We start from the raw sequence: 13,056 nt of genomic DNA, 5'->3' as shown, positions 1-13,056 counted from the left end.
GAGAAAGTGATGCATTGAGGAAGTGCTCCCTGGGAGACTGGTCAGGGAGTCGAGGCAGGGCAGGGGAGAGAACGTGCAGTCCTGCAGGGCAGCTTCACCCCAGTTCTTCAGGGGGCTCCGAAGCGTGAGTTACATCTCTGAGTCTGACACACCTGCACCTGTCAATCACCGGCCAAGGGCTACCTTGGGGGGATGTAGGCTCCCAGGCATCTCCAGTCTCTGCAGGTGTGGGCCTAGAGGCTCCAGCCGCCTGAGGGCAGTCCTCTAACGGGAGTCGCAGGTGCAGGCAGCAGAAGCAAGGTCACACGGAAGCCAGGAGAGCAACACACAGTAGCCGTAAAAGGAGTTGGAGGGTGTCTGGGTAGAGTGTCGACTGCGTTGGCACATCCCACAAAGAAAAGTCAGTAACGAAGTGTGTATTGAAGGCTGTCTAGGCTTATTCTGGTAGAACAAAATGTGGCGCATCTGTGGAAAGGCTCCGTGTTTGAAAGTTGTCTGAAGAAGGGACTAGACCTTTTGTATTCTTGCATTCCCAAACCTGGCACACCGTAGGTGCTCAGTTAGGCTTGAAGACTGCTGGAAGCGTGGGTGACTGGATGCCTGCAGAGGGGCTGGAGTGATGGGCAGCAGGCTGGGGTCAGGTTTGAGAGAGCTAGCCTCTGTCCTGGGCTTCTCCTCACGGCTTGGGAACCCACTGTGGTCCCGACAGTCTGGCCATCTGACTCCAGCAAAGGACTTCTCTGTGTTTGGGTCTCAAAGACTTTCCTCCCTACACTGGGGAGTAGCCTTTCGGTGGAGGACAGTGGGGTGGGCGGGAACAGGCGGTTTGCACGTAGCACAGGTGAAATTTTGTTTCTACCTTGATTTTATACACATCTTAGAACAAATTGAATGGTGGTGGCTGATTTCATGCATTTTTATGAGTTTTGTCACATTGCCTAAACTTTTTTTTTTTCCTTTGGGAGAATTGACCTGAAAAACTATTAGAAATAATGAGAGTTCAGTAAGGCAGCAAGTTACAAAATAAATGCACAAAAATCAATAGCTTTCCTATTTCCAACAGTAACCACTTAGAAAAAATAATGGAAAAGAAAGATCTCATTCAAAATAGAAACAAAAGGTATTTATCACCTTGCAGCAAACTTACAGGAGACGATGCATGTGCTGCGCTTCCTCCCTCTGTCCCAGGCATCCTTCTGGTGGGAGAGACAGGTGTTATGGCCCCTGCCCCTCAGACCTTTGCCACAGGAGGATTGCGAGCCAGTTATTCACTGGCTTCCTTGGTGGAAGGTGTCTGCCTCTTGTGAGGCACGGTGAAGATAGAAGCTCTGGGCAGCTACCAAGAGCCTTGTGGGCACGCTGGGCCACGGAGTACCCACTGCCGTTCCTGTAGGTGGTCGTCCTATCTTAGTGCAGTGACTGGGTCGCAGCACGTTACATGGAGCAGGGAGCTGTAAAGGCGGTGCTGGTTTCCTGGAGTACCCACTGACTTCGGAAAGCCTCAGGGTTGGCGGCTACTCCTAGTCGAGCGGGTCTTACTGAAGATCAAGCTGGCTGTGGCCAGTGTGGATGCAGGACACAAAAGGTACTGGTGGAGATTTTCCTGTACGGGACGGTGTCGTGTTGGGGATGGGAGTAGATTTAGGAAGCAATCAGGGATGTTTTATCCCAGAAACATTCTAGGGTTAAATAGGATGACCTCTAATTGAGTGGAAGTCTCACATATATTAATACGAATCAGGATGTGTTTCCTTTGCAAATGGCAGAAAGCCTAGTTTAATAGTCCTTGTCCTGCAAAAAACCCCAAACAATACAAAGCAAGCGTATCCCACCCATTTCTCCTCGAGGCTGTGCACAGCACTGTGGCTGCTGAATGCCAGCCCCTGCAACTCCGCCCGACGAGTCTGCCTTGTCCATTCTCACAGTGGGCCCAAAATGAAGGGCACGGGCGGGCCCTGGGAAGAGCCTGACATGGGACAGATAGGAGAGGGGGATGAATACTCCAGCTCCTTTGCCTCTTGGATGGCGTGGCTCTGAAACATGCCTTCCACAAGGCCTCCCAGAGTTCCCAAGTGGGACCGAGCCCAAGTTGCCCTTTACTAATTAATTAATTAATTAATTAATTAATATTTATGTATTTATTTAGAGACAGAGTCTTACTCTGTCACTATCTCAGCTCACTGCAACCTCTGCCTGCCAGGTTCAAGCAATTCCCTTGCCTCAGCCTCCTGAGTAGCTGGGACTACAGGTGTGTGCCCCCACACCCAGCTAATCTTTGTATTTTTAGAAGAGATGGGGTTTCACCATGTTGATCAAGCTGGTCTCGAACTCCTGGTCTCAAGTGATCTGTCTGCCTCGGCCTCCCAAGGTGCTGGGATTCCAGGCGTGGGCCCCCGCACCCGGCCAGTGATTCCAGGCGTGAGCCCCCGCACCGGCCCCAAGTTGCCCGTTAGGTGTTATTTGCTCAATGATGCACCTTTACTGGCTGTCTTCTCTTTCCCTCACTTGCTGATTACATAACCGGTGTTCTCTGATATTGCTTCTCAAATAAACTCTTTGCTTATAAATCCTTATTTCAGGATATTCTTTTGTGGTGGAGCAGAGGCTCAACTGAGAGAGAGAGGGGGAGAAAGAGAGAGAGAGCGAGCGAGAGAGAGAGAGCAGCAGAGCAAAAGCACCTGTAACTGGAGTCCAGGCATAGATCTGGCTTCAGGTAGGACCTGACCGGAGGACTCAAACAAGATCATTAGGACACTCAGGTCTTCCCGTAACTTGGTTCTGCTTCCTTCCCAGGCAGACTCTGTCAACACAGTGGGTCTCAGCGGTTCCAGGCTTATAGTCTTCAAACTCAACTTCCCTGACAGAAAGAGGAGAACTTGTTTTTGTCCTCGGATATCTTAAAATTGCAAATTACTGGACTGACCCGCACATCTGTGAGCCCATCACCAAGCCAGGCGGATGGAATACTGTGTGTGTTAGTTAGAGTTCCCTAGAGGGACAGAACTGATAGGATATATATCCTATTAGTACACACACACACACACACGCACACACGCACGGGAGATTGTTAAGTATTAACTCACATGATCACAAGGTCCCACAATAGGCTGTCTGCAGGCTGAGGAGGAAGAAGGGCCCATCTGAGTCTCAAAACTGAAGAACTTGGAGTCCAATGTTCAAGGGCAGGAAGCATCCAGCGCGGGAGAAAGGTGTAGGCTGGGCGGCTGGCTCAGTCTTGTCTTTTGTCGTTTTTTGCCTGCTTTATATTCTAGCCACGCTGGCAGCTAATTAGGTGGTGCCCCCCAGATGAAGGGTGGGTCTGCCTCTCCCAGCCACTGACTCAAATGTTCATCTTTTTTGGCAACACCCTTACAGACACAGCCAGGATCAATACTTTGCATAATTCAATCCGATCAAGTTGACACTCAGTATTAACCATCACACTCTGATTGGTCAGTTCTGAGTCATGTGACTGTGGATCACTTTCAGGTCCTCCTCTGTACAGCCCCATTGCACTTTTCCAGCACACTCTAGTGGCATGCAATGCAGAGAAGTCAGAAGCAGGGACGGAGGTCCTGTGTTTTGGAAGTAGATAGATGAACACATGTCCGTGGGTGTGTGCTGATGTCTGTCTAATGGTAGAGAATCTGATCACTTGCTAACCATCAGACAATATTGGTGAACGTATTCAAAGCATCCGTGTGTAAGCCAGACCACTCTTTTCTTCAATGTCATGAGACAAGTAGAAAGCAAGTATCCCAGCTGAAGTCCTGCCTCTCGCTCCTTTTCATGCGAGTGATTTCTGTAGAAGAGACCGATCTTTGACAAGGAAAACAGAGGGTGAGAGAAAAACTGCTATCTAGAGAGTTCCTAATTGTACGTATGCCAGCGATTGTCTCAGCACTGTGTAGTTGTGACCTCATCTGACGTGAAATCCACAGTGCTCATCTTATAGGTGGTCACGCCGAAGCTGGACGGTGTTGTCAGGTGCCAAAGAAGGCTCTGAGCCTGGGCTGTTTGAGCCCTCAGTCATGTATTTTCACCATTCTAGATGTCTTCTCTCAGAGCATGGTATTGGGAGGGGGAAGTCTGCTCTGCTGGTTCTGTGAATGAAATAAACCCTCTTCCCATGAGGCTAAGCGCTAAGTACTATGATGTTAGATTAAATAGTTAAATAGATTTAACTATTTAATTCCCTCTTTTTGGATTGGTGGGCAGTTCATATTTTTGAGGATAGTAAACAAGGCTATGAATGAACATTGTTGCACTTAAGTTTTTATAGATTTTTCAGATAATTTATCTAGGGTATATCCAAATAAATTGCTTAGTCAAATGGCATGTATGTTTTAAGCCTTGTTTTGGAAATACAAAGGCAAATACATGTCTATGTATAAAGGAAAAATGTGATTTATTTTGAAAGTTAAGCAGGCCGTGCCCTTTTCACAGTCTTGAGCTAAACCTACCAGTCATATCTGAGCACATTTAGCACTCTAAAGTGAATTAGTTAATTTTTATGGCTTATTGTCTAAGGTCGATGGGCTGCTGGATAAGGCTTGAAAACCTGTTGCTTGCTTTTGATTTCCACAATACGGTTCTGTGAGTCTTTGGTGAATTTCTGGTCTGAGTATGTTGTCTTTGCATCCGCAATGCCTTGCCTCATGTAGCTTATATCCTGGTTTGCCTCCTCCCCACCTCCAGAACCTCGTTAGTGTCTCTCGCACAGAGGATTCGGATTCCAAAAATATTTGTGGAATTAAGTGTTGGAAAGAGTGTGGGAAATCCAGACTCACACACACTGCTGGTGGGAGTATTTAATTGGTACAGCCACTTTGAAGGCAACTTGACAGCGTCTATTAAAATGTGAAACGTGCATACCCTGTGATTCAGCAATTACACTCCTCCACGTCTTCTCAAGAGGAACTTCTGCACATGTGCAGATGTGCACTCAGCACTGATAATAATAGTGAAAACCTGGAAAGATTTTAAATGTCTATGAATAGGGAAATGAATGAAAAAAATTTGAACAGATTCTATGCTGTACAGTAGTATTTGAGGAGAATGAAGTAGACCAGAGGCAAAAACTGGGGTCCTGAGGGCCAGATCCAGGCCAGCAAAAGTATTTTATTCACTTTACATAGTATTTTCCACCTGCCCCTCCTCATCATATATTTTATAACTATTTTGGCAAACACTATTCTTGTTGTTTGAGGTAGTTGTGCTTTATAAAGTCACCACATACACTGAATTAGGGGAAATACAGGATTAGATTCTTGTGAGCCTCTGGTCACGTTTTCACTAATCAATCAATACCTTACCTTGTTTTACGTGTGTTTTTGTTTAAAGACACCTTATCTAGTACATATTGTTGATTCATTAACAATGAGCTGGAAGCCAACAGAACTATGACTCACACCTGAACAAAGCTTCTCTAATGCACGTAAGGCACATCACAGCCTCCTTGCTCTTGGGAACATGAGACAGCATTTCAACACTATGCTTGGGGGCTGTTTGTTTTGCGTTTTTTTTTTTTTTTGAGATGGAGTCTCACTCTGTTGCTTAGGCTGGAGTGCAATGGCACGATCTCAGCTCACTGCAAACTCTGCCTCTCAGGTTCAAGTGATTCTCATGCCTCAGCCTTCCAAGTAGCTGGGATTACAGGCACCTGCCTCCAGGCATGGCTCATTGTTTTGTATTTTTGGTAGAGACGGTGTTTTGCCATGTTGGCCAGACTGGTCTCGAATTCCTGACCTCAGGTTATCCACATGCCTCGGCTTCCCAAAGTGCTGGGATTACAGGCTCTGGTCGGGGGCTGTTTTAAACAGCAGAATCGCCAACAGAAAAGCACAAAGATGGGAAAATATGGCATTAAATGCACCACAAAAAGGACACTTGTTTACATTTATGTGAGCTGAAAAAAGAAGACAGAGCGTTTCCCTTGTTCAGTCTCGGCTGGGAACATGCACACGGGACAACTCAAATATTTGGCTGTTCTGTGCATGTCCACAAAGGCCGTGAAAGCACCAGGAATATTGATTTTGAGGTGACAAGTACATTTTAGCAAGTAGGTAAATTTGCAAATACAGAGTCATAATGAGCATTGACTGTATATATCTCTGAAATATAAGGACTCTTTTAGAAACATATCTCAATTACTGTTATTACTCTTAGATTCTTTAGTCTTTTTTTCTTCATCTTTATATATAAACTGGAGATTCCTTAATATTATTGAATATCCAAAGTGCACATTTTCCTAATATCTCACTGTTATGAATTTTTGGATTTAAGCATACTTGGTAAATTTTAATTCATCATAATGATGATTATGAGGTTTATTTATTATTTTTTAAGTTTTATTTTAGGTTTGAGGATACATGCTCAGGTTTGTTATATAGGTAAATTTTGTGTCACGGGGGGTTGATGTATAGATTATTCTGTTACCCAGGTAATAAGCATAGTACCCGCTAGGTAGTTTTTTGATCTTCCCCTCCTTCCACCCTCCACCCTCAAGTAGGCCCCACTGGCAAGTGTTTCCTTCTTTGCATCCCTATGTACTAAAGTTTAGCACCCACTTATAAGTGAGAACATGAAGTATTTGGTTTTCTGTTCCTGTGCTATTTTACTTAGAATAGGGGCCTCCAACTTCATCCGTGTCCCTGCCAAAAACATGATCTCATCCTTTTTTTGGCTGCATAGTATTTCATGGTGTATTTGTACTACATTTTCTTTATCCAGTCTACTGATGATGGGCATTTAGGTTGATTCCATGTCTTTATTACTGTGAACGGTGCTGTGATGAACATCTGTGTGCGTATGTCTTTGTGATAGAATGATTTATATTCCTTTGGGTATATACCCAATAATGGGATTGCTGGGTTGAACGGTAGTTCTGTTTTAAGTTCTTTGAGGAATCACCAAACTGTTTTTCACAATGGCTGAAATAACTTACATTCCCACCAGCAGTGTATAAGCATTCCATTTCCTCCCCATCTTCTCCAGCATCTGTTTTTTGACTTCTTAATAAGAGCTATTCTGACTGGTGTGAGATGGCAACTCATTGTGCTTTTGATTTGCATTTCACTAATGACCACTGATGTTGAGCATTTTTCATATGCTTGTTGGCTATGTGTATGTCTTCTTTTGAAAACGGAACTCCAGCCTGGGCAACAAGAGCAAAACTGTGTCTCAAAGGAAAAAAAAAAAAGAAAAGTGTCTGTTCACATGCTTTGCTCAGTTTTTAATGGGTTGTTTGTTTTTCACTTGTAAGTTCGTTTACATGCCTTATGGATTCTGTATATTAGACCTTTGTCAGATGCACAGTTTGCAAATATTTTCTCCCATTCTGTAGGTTGCCTGTTTGCTCTGTTGACAGTTTCTTTCACTGTGCAGAAGCTCTTTCATTTATTTAGGTCCCACTTGTCAATTTTTGTTTTTGTTTCAGTTGCTTTTGAGGACTTAATCATCAATTCTTTCCAAAGGCCGGTGTCAAGAATGGTGTTTCCTCAGTTTTCTTCTGGGATTCTTATAATTTGTGGTCTTACATTTAAGTCTTTAATCCATCTTTAGTCAATTTTTCTGTATGGTGAAAGGTAGGGGTCCGGTTTTATTCTATGGCTGGATAGCTATCCCAGCACCATTTATAGAATAAGAAGTCCTTTCCTCATTGCTGGTTTTTGTTGACTTTGTCGAAGATCAGATGACTGTATGTGCATGGCTTTGTTTTGGGGTTCTCTATTCTGTTCCTTTGGTGCCTGTGTCTGTGTTTGTACTAGTCCCATGCTGTTTCGATTGCCGTGGCCTGTAGTATAGTTTGAATTTGGGTAATGTGATGCCTCCGACATTGTTCCTTTTGTTTAGCACTGCCTTGGCTATTCACGCTCTTTTTTGGTTTCATATGAATATTAAAATAGTTTTTTTTTCTAAATCTGTGAACTGAATATGTTCAGTTATATGAATAACTGAAGAATGTTATTGGTAGTTTGGTAGGAATAAGATGGAATCTGTAAATTTCTTTGGTCAATATGTCCATTTTAATGATACTGGTTCTTCCTATCCATGAGCATGGAATGTTTTTCCATTTGTTTGTGTCATCTCTGATTTCTCTGAGCAGTGTTTTGTAATTCTTATTGTAGAGGTCTTTTGCCTCTACAAAGGCTAGCTGTGTCCCTATGCAGTTTATTCTTTTTGTGGCAGTTTTGAATGGGATTGTGTATTTAACTTGGCTCTCAGCTTGGATGTTGTTGGCGTAAAAGAACATTTTGTCTTTTTGATCTTTGTAGGTTTAAAGTCTGTTTTGTCTGAAATCAGAATAGCAATTCCTGCCTTATTATGTTTTCTGTTTGCATGGTCACTTTCCCTCCCTCCTTTTACTTTGAGTCTATGATGTCATTGCATGTGAGGTGAATCTCTTGAAAACAGCCGACCATTAGATTTTGCTTCTGTATCTAACTTGGCACACTATAATTAATAATATTATTGATGCTCAAATTGTCCCATCTTTGGGCAGGAGCCTTTCCAAGTTGGAGTAACCCCTGTAGTCTTTGCTAATTTTCTTGCTTTCTGATACAATTAGATGTTCCACCTTCTTCTTATATATTTCATTTATTAGACTTGGAATTGCCATTTCTCCAAGCAGCTTTGGTTCTTTCTAGTGAGAAATGGTCTAAAGAGACCCCATATGAGTGTCAAGGGTGCTGATGGCCATTGTCATTGTCACCGTTTCTAGTCCTCTTGGGGGGACAGAACTAGGAAACAGAAGGAGTACCTATCTCTCTCTCTCTCTCAATAAGATGCCATACATTATAAATGTGAACAATGCTCCATCTTCAGTTTCAGGATTGCCTGGTTTTTACTTAACCTCTTCTATCTTAATCTTTATTTCCTTATTCTCACAACTGGAATTTTGTTCTCAAAAATAGTCTGGATGACAGAATTAGAATATCATGTAATTACTCAGTTGTGTTACCTTGCGTTACCAGTATAGCAGTCTCAGAATAGCAAAATCGTACACTGCCACCAACAACACTGTTACCAAACCAGTTACTTTTATGTTGCTGTTTTTGCAGTTCGTTTTGTACTTAGAATATATCCCATCGGGGTGTGCAGGTACACCTCTATGGCTGCTTTCTCTCTTGTGATACCACCAAAACATAGACACAATTCATTTATCTTTTCTATGTTTTGGATTAATATTTTAAAATGTAATGCTGTCTCAAAATTATGTAAAATAATTACATGGCATCAAAGTCATATCTAAAAACCAAAATATATTTACCTAAGTCTATACTTTCCCCTATAGAACACTATTTAAAATGTTTATGATTCATTTTACCATTAAAAATAATTGTATCTGTACGTATTTATAAACTATGTATTTCCCCTTTCTTACAGAAATAGAATATGATACACTTCTTCTTGCATGTTGTGTTTTTAAATCACTTTAACACTGTATCTTAGGGATTACACTATAATAGAAGTTAGAGATATTCCTCAAGCCTTATTATAGTTATACAATACTCTATCAAATGGATGCGCCATAGTTTGTTCAACCAGTCCCCAGCTGTGACATTTTGTTTGTTGTCTGTCTTAGCCACTATAATTAGTGCTTCAATTAGTGGCCTTGTGCATATAGCAATTTGGTAGTTTTGTCAGTACGTAATTGGGATCAGTTCCTAGAAGTCTGATTATGAGGTCAAAGAGTACATGAATGTGTCATTTTACTGGATCTTGCCAAATTCTCCTTCATAGGAGCCATGGCATTTCACATTTCTTCTAGCAATACAGATATATAAAAGTGACTTTTTCATGTGAGCCAATTCCTTACAAAGCTCTCTCTTTGTGCACACATGCTTACACACACACACACATGTTCACACATACCCTGTTGGTTCTGTTTTTCTGGGGAACCCTGATTAATACAGAATGTTGGTGGACAAAGGCTTCCAACCTGGACTGTTGCTCGTTTTCTTCTGAACTAACTTAAATTTTAGGCATCTCACCACTGTGAGAATTAATATCCTTTAGTTTTATAAAAGAGGATGACTATTCTTCATAGGAACAAAATGCTGACTTTATTCCTTGTCAATTATGACTCTCTTCTTATGATTTTCTCCCTTCTTGTTCTGACTTGCACTATAGAGATTTCTATATTTCTAAAAAGCGGGGTCTCAGCTTCAGATAAGTGTGCTGTAACTCCTAGGTTTTGCTTCTGCAAAGGTGAGTTGAATGGGAGTTGAGAGGCTTTAGAAGGAATAAGGTGAAATGAAGTCTCTTCACTCTGACAAAAATTTGTAGAGGGTCTTTGTGGTTAGAGCCTGCAAAAGATTTAAACCTTCTTTTATTTAGATACTTTTAAATATTCTTATTTAAGAATAGTAAGAGTACTTTTTATTCTCGGAAACTAGCCTGAGCTCTGGGCCTGGTTTGGTTCAGGCCAAACTCAGTGAGGGTGATGGTGCTGACATAATATTTGGGACCATTTTGTCTCATTTAACCTACCGGAATTTACAGTCAAGTCTTTGGGACTCGAGTGGATGCTCTGTGTGTCTTGGAAATACTGAGTTTTATGTAAATGACACTATTTACATACAGCTCTTGACTCGTTCTTGAGCATCCTGGAGAGCGTGTGAGAAAGATCTCAGTAGCCAGCCTTGGACAAGGAGAGGATGCAGAAGAGGATGACAGTCGCTGCTGTGTGAGGCACTCCAGACTCCAGTGTTTCCTAGCAGTTGAGTCCAGGATGCTCCACTTCCTATCACATTATTTTGCAAATATTCCAAAGAGTGTTTGTTCTAAATATCCTTTAATTTGGCAGCGACGCATTTGCCTCACAGGGAACCTGTAGTAGTGGGGGCTGATTTCCTAAATGCTCGTAAGTTCTGCGTGCTGCAGAAACAACAAAACACATAATAACAAACAAGTCTCAAAATCCTCTTAGAAATCCTTTTCAATCAGTGCTTCTCAAAAGAACAGGGCATCACCTAAAAAATAAGTGGTCACATGGTCTCCTAAACTCACAGTGAAGTGAATGAGGGACTGATGGGCATGCCTCCCCAGATGGGGATGATATGGTGTGGCTCTGTGTCCCCATGCAAATCTCATCTCGAATTGTAATTTCCACGTGTCAAGAGAGTGAGGTGATTGGATCGTGGGAGTGGCATCCCCAGTGCTGTTCTCATGACAGTGAGTGAGTTCTCAGGGGCGCTGATCCTTTTATAAGTGTTTGGAAGTTCCTCCTTCATTCTTTTCTCTTCTGCTGCCTTGTGAAGAAGGTGCCTGCTTCCCCTTCACCTTCTGCCGTGATTGTAAGTTTGCTGAGGCCTCCCTAGCCATGTGGAACTGTGAGTCAATTAAACCTCTTTCCTTTATAAATTACCCAGTCATGGCTATTTCTTTGTAGCTGTGTGGAAACAGACTAATACACTGGGTCTGAATGCCCAGATTCCAACATTAAAAGTTCACTGGAGAGAGGTGGTGCAGTGGATGGGTTACCATGAAAGAAAGAAAGGAAAAAGTGGTGCTCATTCTTCTAACAGGGCCGCCGCTCTCTCCTGGGGAAAGAAACTGTTGTGATGAAGGTGAGAACATCTGTGGGTGCACCGTGGAATAGCGAACCAGCACAGTTTCAGAGCCAGATGTTACCTGGCTTCAAATTGAAGTCTGACTTCTTACCAGCTGCTTACCTGAGGCAAGTTGTCTAACTCCCTGAGCCTTAGTTCTCTTATCTGGACAATGAGAATAATCACTGCCTCACAGAGTTGCTGGCAGATAAAAATCACGTGTGTGAAGAATATGGCACATAGTAGGTATTTATAAATGCTAGCTACTGTTTGCTGTTTTCTTTTCAGTGTTCAGTTTCCTTTAATGACCCCCATCTCCCTGAAGGGCAGGTGCAGGGAGCTAGACAGTGGCAAGAGGTGCTGACTTGATGATCCTGCCCTGACTGAAGGCTTTGCCCGCATGGCAGAAGGCCGCCTCCTAGGAGAAGTACTCTTGAACCAGCGTCTGGGCTTCCTTGCTGCCGGGAGCCAGTTTCTACCATGTGTATGATTGTAGTCCTGTAGTCCCACCTGCCAAGCTGGACGCAGTGAGAAGGCAGGCTCCTGGCCCTGGAAGACCCAGACTCAGAGCTGCTAATGTTGGTTCCAAAGAAGGCACTGACAAAAACATTCTTCCTCAGCTTGGCCAGTCGCTGGAACATTCCAGTGATGAGATTGCAGCTCCTGAAGCTTGGCCAGTCGCCGGAACATTCCAGTGTTGAGATTGCAGCTCCTGAAGATCTGGGTGAGTTCTTCAAAGAAGTGATACTCTGAGAACCACAGGAACCAGCTGTCCTTGTCAAACTGCTCCCAAAAATATGGCAGCACCACAGGGAGCATGTCCTCCTTAGAGTACCTGTACTGACATTCATCCGACACAGAGGTGCTCTTGGACGATGAGTGAAGGGGTCCTTGGCCTTGGGCTCAGCAGCTAGCAGCTGCCCACATTCCTCCACCTTCTCCTCAGGAGCAGGGGCAGCTTTCCTCCTCTGCCCTTTCTGCTCAGCCCAGGGCTTCTGCCCCCTGCCGTGAACCCTTCCCTTTCCTAAACAGGCATGTCCTGTTTAGCTGGCTCTCTGCAAACTTTTTAGCTTCAAACTGGGCCATGTTCTCACAGATTTACTTCCCCCCAGACACCCTGGAATTGGGGCTGGTTAATGCAGGTGAGGAAGCAGCGGTTGGCCTGGTGGAAGGAAGGCTCCAGGACCTGCTTAAGGGGCCCCAGCAGCACGCAGACAGCTGTGACATCAGCCAGTGGCACTTGTTCACCCACCAGAAAACTCATCTTCAAGTGAGTGTCTAACAGCTCCAGCATTCACCTCTCCGCCTTCTTTGCACACTCAGTGGCCTTTCTGTTACGGTGCATGGAGCCTGCACTGGGGAGCTCCCGGGTACTGGCGCTGGATTGCCGTCGGCAGAGCTCATCCCTGCAGCGCTGGGGCTGCTGCCTCTGGAGTGTACTTCCACACAGCTCCTCTTAGTAGGCAATGGCACTGCTCTCAAGCACGTGGAATCCATCATC

General features: G+C 43.8%; 1 pseudogene; it reads right to left on the bottom strand.

The window, feature by feature from the left end:
• Positions 1-11,895: 11,895 nt before the first annotated feature.
• On the bottom strand, positions 11,896-12,819 carry LOC105722522 (elongation factor 1-gamma-like; annotated as a pseudogene).
• Between the last annotated feature and the right edge of the window lie 237 nt (positions 12,820-13,056).

This window comes from Aotus nancymaae, unplaced genomic scaffold (genome assembly GCF_030222135.1).
Source record: "Aotus nancymaae isolate 86718 unplaced genomic scaffold, 86718_ANA_hifiasm-v0.15.2.pri h1tg000038l, whole genome shotgun sequence".
Taxonomy (NCBI): Eukaryota; Metazoa; Chordata; class Mammalia; order Primates; family Aotidae; genus Aotus; species Aotus nancymaae.
The sequence above is the reverse complement of the archived record's forward strand: the minus strand, read 5'-3'. Positions and strand labels throughout refer to the sequence as shown.